General features: G+C 38.5%; 1 protein-coding gene across 2 annotated transcripts in view; it reads left to right on the forward strand.

Moving 5' to 3' along the window:
- GBE1 (1,4-alpha-glucan branching enzyme 1) overlaps positions 1-16,929 on the forward strand; it is a 285,247-nt gene that overhangs the window by 12,844 nt on the left and 255,474 nt on the right. The gene's annotated exons all lie outside the window — the stretch shown is intronic.

The following is a 16,929-nucleotide window of genomic DNA, read 5'->3' on the forward strand; positions in this document are numbered from 1 at the left end:
TAAATTCTTTGTCAGATACATGTTTTGCAAGTACTTTCTTTTAGTCTGTATCTTGCCTTTTCATTTTCTAAACAGTCTTTCATAGAACAAAGGTTTTTAATTTTGACGAAGTCCAATTTATTTTTTTGTTGTGTGTATCTTGCTTTTGTTGTCATGAATAACTATCATGTATAAGAGCTCTTTGTCTACTTCTAGGACCTGAAGATTTCCTCTGATGTTATCTTCTAGAAGTTTTATTGTTCTACACTTTACTTTTAAGTCTATCACCCATTTTCACTTAATTTTTGTATAAGGTCTGTGGTTTAGGTTGAGGTTTATTTTATTGAGTATGGATAAATAAATTTACTGAGAAATAATTGACATATTACTGTATATGTTTAGGTAGTATAGGATGATGTCTTAATTTATATTATTATAGTATGTGTAGCTAACATTTATCTTCTCATGTAGAAACAATAAAAAGAAAAGAAAGAAAAAAAGAAAAGGGAAACAAATTCTCCTTTTGATGAGAACTCAGGATTTACTCTTTTAATGACTTTTCTATATGTCACATTACCAGGGTTAGCTAGTCATCATGTTTTACATTACATCTCTGGCTGATACTTATTGGTCTTATCACTGGAAGTTTAATTTCTTTTTAAGATCATGAATTGATAAACTTGTATTGGGAAGCCACCTGACTAAAAATACATTAGTTTTTAGTCAGATCACTGAAATATATATGATCAATGACTATCTATCTATCACTCTCTCTCTGTCTGTCTCTCTCTCTCTCTCTTTTATGATTATTAAAATAAGTGGGAACTAATTAACCTGTCAGTTTTCTTATTTCTAAGTTCTTATTTTAATTTTCTTTTTTTTTTTATGAAGTGATGGTCAATATGCATATTACTCTTTTACATAGGATTAGATATGATTAATATTCTTTTTTTTAAATAAATTTTTGTTGTTCATATTATTACAAGTGTTCCTTTCCCCCCCCCTTCCCACCCCACCATCTGCCCTTTCCCCACCCGCCATTGTCCTCATCCATAGGTGCAGTTTATGTTCAGTCTCTTCCCACATTCCCTTCTCCCCTTTTCCCCAAGAATCGTCAGTTCACTCCCCTTCCATACCTCTGATTCTATTATGTTCAACAGTTAATATAGTTCATCAGATTTTTTTTTTAATTTCCATGGTTTTTAGATTCACTTGTTGATAGTTACGTATTTGTTGTTCATAATTTTTATCTTTATTTACTTTCTCTTCTGAAAGAACCCCCTTCAGCAATTCATATAATTCTGGTTTGGTGGTGATGAACTCCTTCAGCTTTTTTTTTTATTAGTGAAGCTCTTTATCTGACCTTCTATTCTGAGTGATAGCTTTGCTGGGTAGAGTATTTTTGGCTGTAGGTTCTTGCTATTCATCACCTTGAATATTTCTTGCCATTCCCGTCTGGCCTGCATGGTTTCTGTTGAGAAATCAGCTGACAATCGTATAGGTGCTCCTTTATAGGTAACCACCTGCTTAGCTCTTGCTGCTTTTAATATTCTCTCTTTGTCCTTTGCTCTTGGAATCTTAATTATGATTTGTCTTGGTGTGGTCCTCTTTGGATTCCTCTTATTTGGAGTTCTGTGTGCTTCCTGGACTTGTAAGTCCAATTCTTTCCCCAGGTGGGGGAAGTTTTCTGTCACTATTTCTTTCAGTATGTTTTCGATATCTTGCTCTCTCTCATCTTCTGGGACCCCCATGATTCTGATGTTGGATTGTTTGAAGTTGTCCCAGAGGTTTCTTACATTATCTTCAATTTTCTGGATTCTCTTGCCTTCTAGCTTCTGCAGAGGAGTGTCTTCTGGCTCTTTATGTTCCAAATCTTTGACTTGATTCTTGCGATTTTCTATTCTGTTTTTAGGACTCTGTATAATATTTTTTATTTCAGACAATGTATTCTTTATTTCTTGTTGATCCCTTTTCATATCCTCATAGGTCTCATTTATTTTATCGGCCTTTTCTAGGAAACTCTTGAAAAAACCTTATAAGTGTGGTTTTGAACTCTATATCCAGTCGCTTTTTGTCCTCCATTTCTTTTGTTTGTGATCTATTTGGTTTAGGGTTAGGCATTTTCTTCGCAGGCAGCTTTTCTGATGGGGCGGAGTTTCAGGGTGGAGCCTACAGCCTTGGCTTCCGTCAGCCCCGCCCTATGCGACTCCTGAGACTCAGGGTCCTTCAGTACTTGTTGCAAGCACCTCTGAGAGAAAGGTGCCCTCGATTTTCGCCTGCTACCAAACAGTGTAGGCTCTCCCGTAATGGGCCCGAAACTGGGGTTCAGTTCAGTTGGAAGTGGAGTTGGAGATGGCGTTCATAGCAGTCTGGAGCCCCTGTCTCCTTCCCGCCAGGGCAGTCCTACGGCACAGCTGACCGTCCCTTCTCTGCGCGCAGTGTGCACGCCTCTTGGACCTCCTTTCCCTGCTTCCCAGGGTTTCGCCTTACAGCCCAGCTCCCACTGGATGAGCCTGGGTCCCTGGGGTCTGGCCTAGAACGGGGGTTCAGAGCAGTTGGGGGCCCAGCACAGTCGGAGTGTTTATCTCCTTCCCTCTAGGGAACGCCAGCCAGGCACTCGGCCTCCCTCCTCTCCGGCTCTGTCCTCTCCACGCGCGCCGCGTGTATCCGTACCTTGGGCTTTTACAGCTCCTCCTCGCTTACTTCTGGTTTTCTCCTTGCTTCTCGTTGTAGAATTTCCAGTCAGTCGACTTTCCTGTAGTTCTGGACAATGTCCATTTTATATTTTAGTTGTATTTTATTGAAATTGTTGTGTGCGGCTGTGGCTAGGTGCCTACCCGAGCAGCCATCTTGGATTCTCTCTCTTATTTTAATTTTCGATTGTTATCATAAGGCACCTCCAAACCTTTAGGAAGCAGGGGAAAAATAATTGATGAAATATAAAATAGTTTATTCCCGAATTGTTACATCATTGTTAGAGTTTTTTCCGTTTTTAATTCTCATATTTTTTTATGTCATAACATGACTTTATTGATGGGGCGGAGTTTCAAGTAGATATCAATCTTTAAATATATAAGTAGATATTAATCTTTATAGTTTGAATTTGTAATTTCAATTGACTTTTTAGTTTTTTATTTCCTGTCTTATTCTTAGAACTCACTCATTTATCAGTGATATATATTCTTTAGTTCTACATTATAAAATAGTGCTCTTAAACATACATACAATGGCATACTATTAAATCACAAGAAAAGTTGAAATAACTTCCATTTTCTGTAACTTGGATGGGTCTTGAGAATAGTATGCTAATTAAAATAATTCAGACAGAAAAAGTTAAGAATCATTTATGGTCTCCTTCATGTGTGGGAGGGATATAAAACTGAAAGCAACAAATGAGCAAATAAGACAAACAAAAAGCCATAGATACAGACAACAGTAAGATGGTTACCAGAGGGAAGGAGAGTTGGGAGGTAGGTAGTAAAGAGTAAAGGGAACCAATTATATGCTGACAGAAAATTTGAATTTGGGTGGTGGGCACACAATGCAATATACAGATGGTGAATCATAGAATTGTATACTTGAAACTTATATAATCTTATCAACCACTGTCACCCCAATAAATTTAATTAAAAAAATTCTTATTCATTTTGTCTATTTACTTGGCTTAAATGACTAGTAAGTCTTCAGGAATTTTTGTTTTATTCTCATTTGTAGGAACGAATTTGTTAAATCTTAACTAATGTAATGTTAATATCTTCTAAGATTTTTATCTAACTAAAATTAGCTTTTGGTTTATTTTAATCTTAATATTTACTTAGGTCTTTGTCAGGATTCATTGTGCTGCTAATATATTAAGTAATCAGAACATGTTAGTTCCTAAACAGAAATTTGTTAGATGTTCAGAGATGAAAGTTATTAGAGCATTTATTTGGCAAAATTTAGATATGAATTAGCTAAAATTTTACCCATCTTCAAACAGAAAAGTAAAGAGGAACTTTTTATTTTATTTTATATATTTTCATTGATTTCAGAGAGAGGCAGAAACATCAGTGATGAGAATTATTGATTGGCTGTCTCCTGCATACCCCCTACTGGGGATCAAGCCAGCAACCCTGGTCGTGCCCTGACCAGGAATCAAACCCCAACCTTCTAGTTCATGGGTCCGTACTCAATCACTGAGAAACACTGGCCGGGCTAACGAACTTTTGACGTTTTGTTTATTCTGTAATGATTACTCACTATGGTGGGCCCGAGACTCTAACATCCAAAAGACTTCTGCCAACTTATTGATAATAACTTATCATCACAATGATAATTATTATTATTATAATTTATGCATATGTCATTTTACTTTTGGATCTGAGATCTGCATTTCTAGGAAGCTCTCAGGAGGTGCTGATATTGCTCTTTCACAGATATTTTTATTTGTAAGGCATGGCATGGTCTCAACTCAGTTCAAAACTGAGCTTAGTAATGGACCAAAATGTATTCTATCAGCATTTGTTTTAAGTATATGCTCTGATTTTTTTAAAACAAGTAATTCACATATACTAATAGTTAACTAGAGATTATTTAGTTTTTTAATGGTCACAATGACTTTTCTATTTATTGTAAGTAAAAGGGGTTTCATTTTAGTGTAATCAAATTTGTATTTTCTTATATTCATACTAGAGGCCTGGTGCATGAAATTCATGCACTTGGGGGCGGGGGAGGTCCCACAGCCTGGCCTGCACCCTCTTGCATTCTGGGAGCCCTCAGGGGACATCTTTAGCACTGCCACCACTGCCACTGTGCTCACCAGGGCTTCTGGCAGAGTGGTGCTCCCCCTAAGGGAGCGCACTGACCATCAGAGGCAGCTCCTGCATTGAGCATTTGCCCCCTGGTGGTCAGTGTGTGTCATAGCGATCAGTTGCTCTGCTGTTCGGTTGATTTGCATATTAGCCTTTTATTATATAGGATTCTGTTTCATGATTTTTATAGGTCTTTAGGTTAACATACAAAAGGTGATTACATAAAGAAAAGAAAATTATCTTTCATATCGGTGGTCCAGGATATACATGGGCATCTGAGTCATATGATGTTTCATTAATTTGCTTGTTTAACAAACCTGTATTCTGTATCCTTTCTGAACTAGATATTGTGCTATGTGGTAGTAGAACAAGTATGAGTAAGATAGGCTTCCCACATAACAGGAACTTTAATTGGCAAGATGAAAGAGCAAACACAGTTATAGTAAGTATTGGTGCATAAAATCCAGAGTAAGACAGATGAAAGCATACCCTGTTCTTTTAAGGAAGGGGAGTGTAAACTGCAAAGAAATATATTTGAATTGTCTTAAAGTTTTAAAATTATTTATCTTTAATTAGAGGACTAAGTCTTGAAACACTGGCCGGGCTAAAGAGGAACTTTTGTAGACAGTCTATGAAACCCTTTTTTAAAAGAATATGATAGCAAAGACATTTATCTTCTTTAAAACTATAATAAAGTTATCACATGTCCTTTAAACAGCTTTTGTTGTTCTTAAGTGAAAGTTTACTTGCAAAAATGGTTCAGTTGCAAAAATGTGTTTGTGTAAGAATTGCAACATTGTGTTAAGAACTGGAGCCTGGCCGTTTATAAATCATTTGATAAAATATCAGTAAGCTTCTTTATAACTGATGAAGTCATTTTGGAAGGTGTTGTTGATTATTTTTAGAGGCTATGAGGCAATTCCCAAGTAAGCTAAGGGCACCTATTTTTGAACAGGTCAGGGGGACATTTTGATGAGTGTCATCTAGTAGGCAGGTTCCCAGAAATGTAAATGAGTACTGAATGCTTCCTGACCCCACCCTAAGTGTCTCTCCTCCATCAGCACTATCCAGTGGAAATACAATATGAGCCACATATGTAATTTAAAATTTTCTAGTAGCTTCATAAAAAAAAGTAAAAAAAAAAAAAAAAGTAAAAAGAAATAGATTAAATAAATTTAAAAAAATATTTTTATTAATTTTTTATAGAGAGAGGAAGAAAGAGGGAAAGAGAGAGAAACATCAATGTGAGAGTGGAACAGTAATTGACTACCTCTAACATGCCCCCTTTTGGGGATCAAGCCTGAAACTCCGAGTATGTGCCCCGACTGGGAATCATACCAGCAACCAGCAACCTTTCAGTGCACTGGATGACTTCCAACCAAGTGAGCCACACCAACCATGGCTAAAATGAATTTTTTGTAACATATTATATAACCCAGTATTTTCAAAATATCATTGTTCCAAGATGAGCAGGAGGGAGCCAGTCCATAATTCTCTCTCACCACTGATGTTTCTCCCTCTTCCTTCTTCTCTCTGAAATTAATGAAAAAATATAAAATAAAATAAAAAGTTTCTCTTTTTTGTTTAAAGATGGGTAAATTATTAGATTTCGGTGGCTATTTTGCACTTATAGCACTTCTCATTTAGGACCACCCGTATTTCAAGGGTTCAATAACCATATATGGGTAGTGGCTACCATATTGGAGAATGCAGGTGTAGATTATATATCTGGAAGAGGAGCATTTATAGAAAGGGTTGGTATGATATGTAAAGACATTGAGCCGAAGCCGGTTTGGCTCAGTGGTAGAGCGTCAGTAGGCGGACTGAAAGGTCCCAGGTTCGATTCCGGTCAAGGGCATGTACATTGGTTGCGGGCACATCCCCGGTAGAGGGTATGCAAGAGGCAGCTGGTCGATGTTTCTCTCTCATCGACGTTTCTAGCTCTCTATCTCTATCCCTTCCTCCTCTCTGTGAAATATCAATAAAACATATTAAAAAAAAAAAAGACATTGAAGGGGAAGATTAAGGAAGGAGAAAGTTTCACTCAGTTTATGTGTTTATGATAACAGGGGAAAGTAGACCCATGGAGATTTGATTTTGTCTAACAAAGGGAGTCAACAATTATTGACCCATAACAACTACTACTACTACTACTACTACTACTACTACTTCTTCTTCTTCTTCTTCTTCTTCTTCTTCTTCTTCTTCTTCTTCTTCTTCAATACTTGAAGAAAAGTAAATGGATGATGTCTTAAATGTAAACATGGAGATATGTCACATCATTAACTAACTGAGGCTGTCAAGGTAGCTACATTTTCCCAAGTTATTGGGCATGACTTTGTCCACATTGTTCTTTTTGTTTAGGTGGTTCTTATTTATGTCATATTTTCATATGTCTTACATCTATCCCATAAGGCAAAAACAAAAACAAATGCAAAACAAAACAAAAAACGAGGTCGGCCAAAGTAAATCCGATCTTTCTTGATGAAGTGACCGAGATCAGGTGGTTCCTTGGTGCTCTAATATCTGAGACCTTTCTGGATGTGCCAGCCTCACTTTGACTCAGGCCAAGTAACAGCTGTTCCTAACATTGTGGTCCCAAGAGTCTTGCTTATGTGCAGTGACTCATTATGACTTGCATTATCACTGAATTGGTCTTTTTTTGTAAGAGAGGAGGTTTGGAAGGATTTTTTCTCAATCACTTTTCAAACACTTGCATTATCACTGAATTGGTCTTTTTTTGTAAGAGAGGAGGTTTGGAAGGATTGCTTCTCAATCACTTTTCAAACTTTAAACAGTATAGTGGGTGTGTGTGCACAAACAAGTGTGTTTTATTTTTTATGCCCTTTATGATTTGCTTTTCTTATTTCCTGTAGATAGTAATTTCATCAGTGTTTGTGTTGTTTTTTATTTATTTTGTACCTACTTAATTTGTATATATAGTAGTTACCTTGTACTATTAATTAAAAATATTACCATTTATAAAAGTACTTGTCCTCATGAGCTGACAGTCAATCCTATTCTTCCTATGGAACTGTTTTCCATACTGTGGAAAACAGTACAGCTGACACACTCAGCTTCTCTGGGATGCTGGCTGTGTGTTTGGAATTTAAGTAGCTAAGGATATATTTAGGGAACGCATTATTGTCTTGTAGATAGTTTCCATAGAGCTCAGAGTAGAGGTTTACACTCAAGGGGTGCTTTGCAAGTTGATATTAACTGGGGGTCTGGTCCAGCTTGTTCTGTAATATTAGAAATATAAAAATATGTATTACCATAGTTGTTGGAGGGTCCCCAGAAACACTTGAAAGTAATTCTATCATGTAGTGGTCTGTGGGGGGTGAAACCTGTCTCACATGCAGCTTAACCTTTCTTGTGTCTAATACTACTCATGAAGAAGATTGTAATTTGTGCATTGTGCTTTTATCATGTTGCTGTTCCCAATGCAGTTAATGTAATTTTTCATTTTGTAACAGTCCTCAGGCAATTCTGTTTAACAATGCTTTCTATTTCAGAACATTCTCCTACTTAAAAAACTTCTTTTGCCTCAGGCCCAACATGTCTTTTTCAGCCAGGCCAGCAGTAATTTTTATCTTTGCTGGCTTCATTCACCTTTACTGTTATACTTCTATATGAGTTTCCTAGGAATGTCTATTTTTTTTGTATTTAAAGCATAGCAAATGCTGGTGTGCTTACACCTTTTATTTATTGATATTTGGTTCAAATGTGTGTAGTTTTCTAGATTGTAAACAAGACTGTTTTCTTAATGAATAGAATTTTAATTTTCTACGTGAACTTTTAGTCATCCACAAAATTAATCACACTAAGATAACACACTATCTTACTGATTAAAAAAAAAAGTGTTCAAGTTAATTTAATAGGTTGAACATTGTATTTTTAAGGTGATATCTTAAAAGTGAGTGAAACAAATCACTTAGATTGCCATCCCAAATCATCTTGAATTATGCTTGAGATAATGTAGCATTCTGAATCTTTTTGAAAGTGCTCTTGGGTCTGAATTTGGTAATAATATACTTTAGAGAGATTTATGTTTTTAATGGGGAAAGTCTGATAATCAGAGGTATATAAGAGAAACCCTTTGTTCTCTTTATCATTATCTAATTCTGGCTTACACCAAGGTAGATTTTAAACATCTTATATAATCTTAAGGTTTTCAGGAGATTCTAGGGACTATATAGAGAGAGACTCAGTGCTAATCTGGAGTTAGAACTCCAGCTATGCAATAAAAATGTATTTTACATACCATACACATTATGTAGCTGTGTGCTTGTGTGTGTACAAAGGCTTTTTTTTTTTTTTTTTTTTTTTTTTTTTTTTTTTTACAACTAGCTTTTATATCATGTCTTCTTTAAGTTGGAATAAATGTTTTCCCATCATTGTGCTGGTATCTGTGTACAAACATTGCAGAAAATGGGGATTTTCCTTTCTGTGGGAATAGTCATCATACTGTTAAAAAAAAAAAAAGAGAGAAAGAAAGAGTACTTTTTTGGGTTATAGTTTGCATTTTAAATTTCATTGCTGTTCCTCTCAACTTCCATCTGTCTTGACATTTGGGAATTTTGCTGTTGCTCTTTCTCAAGTGGAGTGAAAGAGCTTAAAACAGACTTTACACTTTTAAATACAACCCAGCCGCTACCGAATCATGATTCACACCCAGTCTGACTACAATTTTTTTTTTTTTTTTTGGCTTAAAAAGAAATAAAAAATATTATTGAACAATATATTTCTCAACCTTATAATGCTACTGACTATTATACATTATTCACAATCATTTTTCACTATTGGAAATTCAGGATTAAATAGTTAAATTACTAGAATAATACATCTTGCTATAAAATATTACTAGAAGATCAAATGATCAGGTGACATTTATTGTTATTTTCTATTAGAGGCCTGGTGCACAAGATCCATGCACTTGGGAGGGGGTCCTCAGCCCTCTCGCAGTCCTGGACCTCTCAGGGGATGTCCACCAGCAGTTTGGGGCTATTATAGTCTGGGATCCCTCGCTCCTTACCACTCGCCTGCAGCAGAGGCAGGAGAGGCTCCTGTCACCACCGCTGAGGTTGCCAGCTGTGACCCTGGCTTCTGGCTGAGGGCACTCCTCTTGTGGGAGCACACTGACCCCAGGGGCAGCTCTTGCATTGAGTGTCTGTTCCCTGGTGGTCAGTGTATGTCATAGCGGCCAGTCATTTTGCTGTTCAGTTGATTTGCATATTACACTTTTATTATATAGGATAAATGAAACAATCTCTGGTATGCTAAAATGATAGGTATTATAGAAATATTCAGATAGGGAGACCTATAGGCTTGATTACAAGTGAGGCTTACTATCACAACCCAAATTTATTGTTTAAAATAAACAGGAAGCCAAATAGAAACTGAACCAAATATAAGCCCTTGAAGGGCAAATGTAAATTGGATAAGCTTTGCTATTACAAGAGCAAGAAAAAAAACAACAACAAAAAAAAACAAAACACATCAGATGCAAGAATGAAAACCACTTTGCATCCACTCTAAGTAGCTGTTAAAGAAAAAGAATGATATACTATGAAAATACTTAATAGGTTGTAAAAACATTTATTCAAAGAGGATTTCCTAGAGTAGGTGATATTTTAGTTAATTTTTTTTAAAATGTGAAGAGGTTAGCTAGATAAGAAAAAGGTGTAGGGATCCCGAATTGAAGAAGGTGCAGGTGAGGCTGAGGGACCCCTCACCCCCCCCCCCCCCCAGTGAATGAATTTTGTGCACCGGGTCTCTAGTAGGTTAAATAAAAACACTAAAATATAATGATTAATTTTATTTTTAATTGTATCCTATAGACTATGTAACTGAAGTATAGAAATATAAAAAAAAACATGCCTAATTACCCTTTTATCATATAGGACATATCATGTTTCATTCAACTTGAACCCGCCTTTCGTGCTGCTACTCTCCACTCCCCCTCTGTCATCCTCAATATAGCTCTATAAGTATGTTTTTTCTAAAAAAAAAAAAAAGTAAGTCTGTTTATAACTAAGGTCTTTAAGTTTTAATTGGATGAATGGTATGTAACATGTAAATTTTCAAAAGATTAGGAGCATGCAGGGTGATTATGATAGCTTGGATTAAACTGGTGGTTGTGTAAATGAAGAAAAATGTACTGATTTAAGACAATGCTCAATATTAAAATCAGTGTGATTTGCCAAGTATTAACATAAAAACCAGAGGCTAGGGGACTTCTTATATAGTTTCCACAGGGAAGGAAATACTATTTTCCTCATGATTTTTACCTGTGTGTCTCTCAATTCCTTCAGGCCCATAAGTGAGTGAGATTTTTTCTTTTCACAAGATGATTGGCATATCAGGTAGCAAACTAATTTTGTCAGCAGCAACCTGGAAGTAATCTACTGGGTTGAATTCTAAGAAAAGTAGATCAAGGAGAATGGAACATACTGATGTGAATATACTTAATTCAGACTGAGCAAAATTTATGAGTGTTCTTATCAAGAATTTGTATATAATCTGTTACCTTAAGTATCTGGAAATGGCTTCACCATTTTCCTTGATTACTTGACTGATACTTGGGGTCATCAGTGGCTAACATTTCAGATTAAGATGCTGAACAGTCCTAGGCTATTGAGGAAGGAGAAAGGGATAGAATGTTGGGAATGGTGCAGTAGGTTTGTCATGTACAGTCTTCTCATCCCTGGATGTAATTCCAGAGGGCACAGCATTGATTAAGAGTAAAGAAATGTATGTGTGAGGGGAGGAGAACTCTGTGGGAGATCTAGGTTGGGGAAATCTTATTGTAATGTGCTGCCATTGAACTAGACTCATTGATTTTAGTGGGCATCATGGTAGCAAAATGCTTTGACAGTGCTTCAGTTTCACTGATAAAGTAGCTGTCATCTGTAATAATAAAAGGGTAATATGCTAATTAGACCAGACGTCATTCTGTATGTCATTCTGGACATCCTTCTGGATGAAGCCGGGGTTGAGGAAGGCCGGGGTCCTGGGTGCCTGCTGGCAGCCAGAGGGAAGCCTGTGCCAGCAGCCGGGGGAAGGAAGGCCTACTCTTGCATGAATTCTTTGCATCGGGCCTCTAGTTGTCATAGTAAGGCTTCAAGTGTGGAGTGACAGTTGATGTTTTGAAATGCAGGATTCTCTGGGGTGTCTAATTAATCAATGTCTTTAGGATTATAGCTTGGTAAAATTTTTATTTTACCTATATAGCTGACAGAATTCTAGATATGTTGAGTATAAATATGACTTGTGTTACTGAAATAGGGAACATCTCTTTTTAAAAAAAATATTTATTTATTTATTGATTGATTGATTGATTGATTGATTATGGTCTCACATAATTGTCCTTATTCCCACATTCCCATCTCAAACCCCTCCCTACATATGCCCCACCCAACCCTCGTTGTCCATGGCCACTGGCTAGGCCCATATGTATGGAACATCTCTTGATTAAAGGAGAGGCTGATTTCTCTTGAGAAAGGACATAAGGTACTACCACAGTATATTCTTCAAATATTTCAAGGCTTTTCCAAAGGGACCAGCTCTTTACCAGAAATAAGCCCAGGCTTGAGAATTAATAAAAATGGATTCTGGATTGATCCTGGGGATATAAATGCTATGGTGACACATTAGTCAGAGTTGAGGTGTATGGAAGTCACTTGATCTTCATCACTGAGGGCCAATTCTTGCCAGACTAATCCTGTGGTTACTTTTCAGTTTCCTGAGTGCCTAATTGCGTCAGGCTTGGGGATTGGCACATTTTTTTCACACTGACTTCTTGGGGAGTGAAGACCATTTAGGAAGAACTATTGTAGGTAGAAGCCTCTGGAACTGCCACTCACTATCAAAAGACAAAACCCTAAACAGTACTGCACCCCTGGAAAAATTGCAGTGAGTAGGGTCACTTTCAAAGACTTGAAAGATGCAGCAATGGAGATTCCTATACATTCTCTTCTTTCTTTTTAATTTTTAGATTATTTATTTTCCTATCTTAAGCAATGCTACAGTCAACATTCCTTTTGATTTGCTGATTAGATGGCTGGATCTTGGAGAACAACTATGGTCTAAAATAAACCTAATCAGAGTGACTACAATTGCTTTGCTTTCTAAAGTGTAGTTTCAGTATAGTCCCTGGCACCTGGTGTGCAGAAATCGATCTGGCTCTGTTTTCCCTCTATGCTAATTAGTAAGGACAATCAGAGGCAGATGGGCCTTCAACTCATAGGCAGAGCTAAATACCTTCATCTTTTTAGGACAAATGATAATTTTCTTGTTCTCTGTCATAATATGGTTCATAGGAACCTTCTGATGGTTACTTTTTGTGTCAACTTGACTGCACCACAGGTGTCCATATATTTGGCTAATAAAAATTTGGTTTGTGAAGGAATGTTTGGATGAGATTAATACAGTATTTTAATTTGTAGACTGAGTAAAGCATATTTCCATCTCCAATGTAGGTGGGCCTAATCTAATCCATTGAAGGCCTAAAACAAGATGACATGGTGTAAGGGAGAATTCCCTTTCTCTCTGCCGGTGTTCGAGTTAGGACATCTGTCTTCTCCTGCCTTTGGCTTTGGACTGCAACTTATACCATCAGCACTCCTGGTTCTTAGGCCTTTGTACTCTGACATTCTCAAGACTTCAGATCCAAACTGGAACTAAAGCATTGACTCCTCAGTTTGTCCATTGTAGATCTTAAGAGTTTTCAGTCTGCATAACAATACAAGCCAGTTCTTTGTAATAAATATTGTTAATAAATACCTATATATCTCTTACTGATTCTGTAATCTGGAGAACCCAAACTACTACAGTTCTAGAGAACATCATCTGGGCCAGTACGCTAAAGCCATCATACTTTTTTAATTTGATGAGCAGGGAGTAGCAAGCATCCTAGATGCTTTAGTAGGACTCATGCCAGATAGTTGATGATAAACTCTGTGCTTTATTCTTGTAATCCTATGGAATTTAACTTAATATAGTATTTGAATATATTAAAAAAGACACACTTCTGAGTCTGTAGGGGTTCCCTCTCCCTCAGATGACTATTGTATTTTAAAATATAACCCTGTAGATTAAGGGCTTATAAATAGTAAATGAGAATAAGAGCTAGTTTGGAAACTTCAGAAATAAATGAGTTTCTCTCCTCAGGTTATTATGATTGACTAGTGGCCCAGTGCATGAAATTCGTGCATGGGGGGAACCCCTTGGAGAATGTCTGACTGCCGGTTTAGGCTCCATCCCACAGGAATTGGGCCTAAACCGGCAGTCAGACATCCTCTTTGAAATCCGGGACTGCTGGCTCCTAACCGCTCACTTGCCTGCCTGCCTAATCACTCCTAATCACTCTGTCTACTGGCCTGATCATCCCCACCTGCCCTCCCCTGCCAGCCTGACTGCTTCCAGCTGCCTTCCCCTACTGGTCTGCTTATCCCCATCTGCCCTCCTCTGCCAGCCTGATTTCCTCCAACTGCCTTCTCCTGATAGCCTTCTCATCCACAACTGCCCCGCCCCCTCTGTCTGCTCACCCCCAACAGCCTCTACCCTTGCCGGCCTGCTTGTCCCCAACTACTCCCCTTGCGGGCCTTCTCACCCCGAATTGCTCCTTCCTTGCCGGGCTATCGCCCCCAACTGCCCCCCCCCCCCCCCGCCAGCCTGCTTCCCCCCAACTGCCCCCTCCACCAGCCTGATCACCCCCAACTGCCCTCCCATCCTGGCCTGATTGCTAATTGCCTCTGTTTCGGCCCTGCCACCATGGCTTTGTCCAGAAGGATGTCCAGAAGGTCTCCCGGTCTAATTCGCATATTAACCCTCTATTGGAATAGATAATGATCTTAAACAAGTACAATTTTGTTAATATTCAGTAAAATAACAGAGTAGTACAGAAAATAAGAGAAACAAATTTATTCAACTCTCATGTTTTGTTCAAGTAAAGAAACAAAATTTATGTCATGATTTATGTAGTGTTTATTATGGTCCAGGCACTGTGGTAGGAACCCTAGAATATGAATGAAGAAAATACATAAAAAGCTACACTTTTGCGGAGTTTACTTTCTAGCAGCAGAATACAGACGGCACACAATATAATGTAACAAATATTGGATGGTAAGAGCTAGGACAAAAAGAAAACATAGAAATGTATAAAGGACACAGTTATGGAGGGGTGATTTATTTTTTTAGGACATGAACTATTGAGAATCCGACATTTATACAAATACCTGAAGGGGTTAGTTTTGTAGCCACCTGTACAAGCGTTCCCGACAGAGGAAATGGGCTGTGCAAGAGCCCTGAGGCAGGTCTGTCTGGAGTATTCAGGAAAATGGAAGTAGAACAGTACGCAGCATAGTGAGTTACGACAGAGCAGTAAGAAAATAAATGAGTAAGGCTCATATTTTACAAACATTTGTAGATTATTATAAATACTTGTTGGTTTTTGCTGTAAGATGGGAAGCCACTGGAGACTTTTGAGCAGAGAAATGACATGATTTTATTTATGAATTCATGTTCTCCAGAGAAACAGGTCTCTCTTCATTGGTCCCTCTCTCTCTCTCTCTTTCTCTTTCTCTCTCTCTCTCTCTCTCTCTCTCTCACACACACACACACACACACACACACACACATTCTTATGAGGAATTCACTTATGTGATTATATAAGCTAAGAAGACATCACAATATGCTGTCTGCACTTGGAGGCCCTGGAAAGCTGGTGTTTTTCTTCCAGTCCAAAGGTCTTGGAACCAGAAAAACAGGTGGTGTAAGTTTTAGTCCAACTCTAAAGGCCTTTGACCAGGAGTGCAAATTTGTAAGTCCTAGTTTGAGGGCAGAAGAAAACTTATGTTCCAGTTTAGCAATTAGGTAGAGAAAGTGTTCTTCCCACATTTTTGCTCTATTCAGGCTCTTGAATTGGTTGATGCCCACAAACAAAAGGGGAGGGCAATCTGCTTTACTCAGTCTACCATTTAAAATGCTAACCCCAATGGAAAAATCCTTACAGACAAAGCCAGAAATAATGTTTATCCAAATGCCTGGTTACGCCATGGTTCAGTCACAATTACTCTCAACAGCTATATTGTAAAAAAACAAACAAACAAAAAACAAAAACAAAAACAAAAAATAACATATATATATATATATATATATATATATATATATATATATATATATATATATATATGCAGAGGTTAGATCAGACTGATGATTGCCAGAAGGTAGGAGTTTGGGGAGCTGAGTGAAAACGGTGAAGGGATTAAGAAGTACAGATTGATAATCACTAAATAGTCATGGGGATGTAGAGTACATCATAGGGAATCTATATATATAAAAAGCCAGAGACCTGAATGCCATAAGGACTAGATGACCGATGCTATGATGCCCACTGTGGCCAGCAGCTCCTCCCCCTGGCTGGCCCTGCCCCAGATCACCTCTCCTACCCTAATAGGGGGTGGGGCAAGCCGGCTAACCACCTGCAGCCCCTCCCCAGGCTGGCTTGCCCAAGATGGGCCCCCACCACTTCTATTGGACTGTGGCCCCTTCCCTTAGCTCTGCCTCAATCAGCACCCCCACTTGGATCAGGGGCAGCTGGCCAATCACCCGTGGCCCCTCCCCCAGGCCTCTGGCCCTTTATTGGTCCCCCAGCACCTCAATTGGGGGCGGGCCTGTTTTCAATTGCCCTCAGCCCCTCCTCCTAGCTGGCTCGGCCCTGATTGGGCCCTGATTGGGGCAGGCCAGCCAGCCAACTTCCCTCTGTCTCCTCCTCTCAACAGGGCTGGCCCTGATCTGCCCCAATTGGGGCTGGGCTTGCTGGACACCACCTGTGCAAGAATTTGTGCATTGGGCCTCTAGAATCCTATATAATAAAGAGGTAATATGCAAATTAACTTTCATGCCCTCATAAGATGTTTGCCTACAAACAGGCCAGCAGAGGGGTTAGTGAGGGACTACCAAACAACTGAACAAGCAGGCTTCTGGGGCAACCATGCCGGCAGGGGGTGCAGTTAGGAGTGATCAGGGCAGCAGAGAAGGGGCAGTTGGCAGGGGGGCGGGGGGGACCTGGCTGGCAGGCAGATGAGCAATTAGGAGCTAGTGGTCCAGGAGTATGAGAGGGATGTTTGGCTGCTGGTTTAGGCCTGGCCCTCTAGGG

This window comes from Pipistrellus kuhlii, unplaced genomic scaffold (assembly GCF_014108245.1).
Source record: "Pipistrellus kuhlii isolate mPipKuh1 unplaced genomic scaffold, mPipKuh1.p scaffold_m20_p_2, whole genome shotgun sequence".
In the NCBI taxonomy this organism is placed as follows: Eukaryota; Metazoa; Chordata; class Mammalia; order Chiroptera; family Vespertilionidae; genus Pipistrellus; species Pipistrellus kuhlii.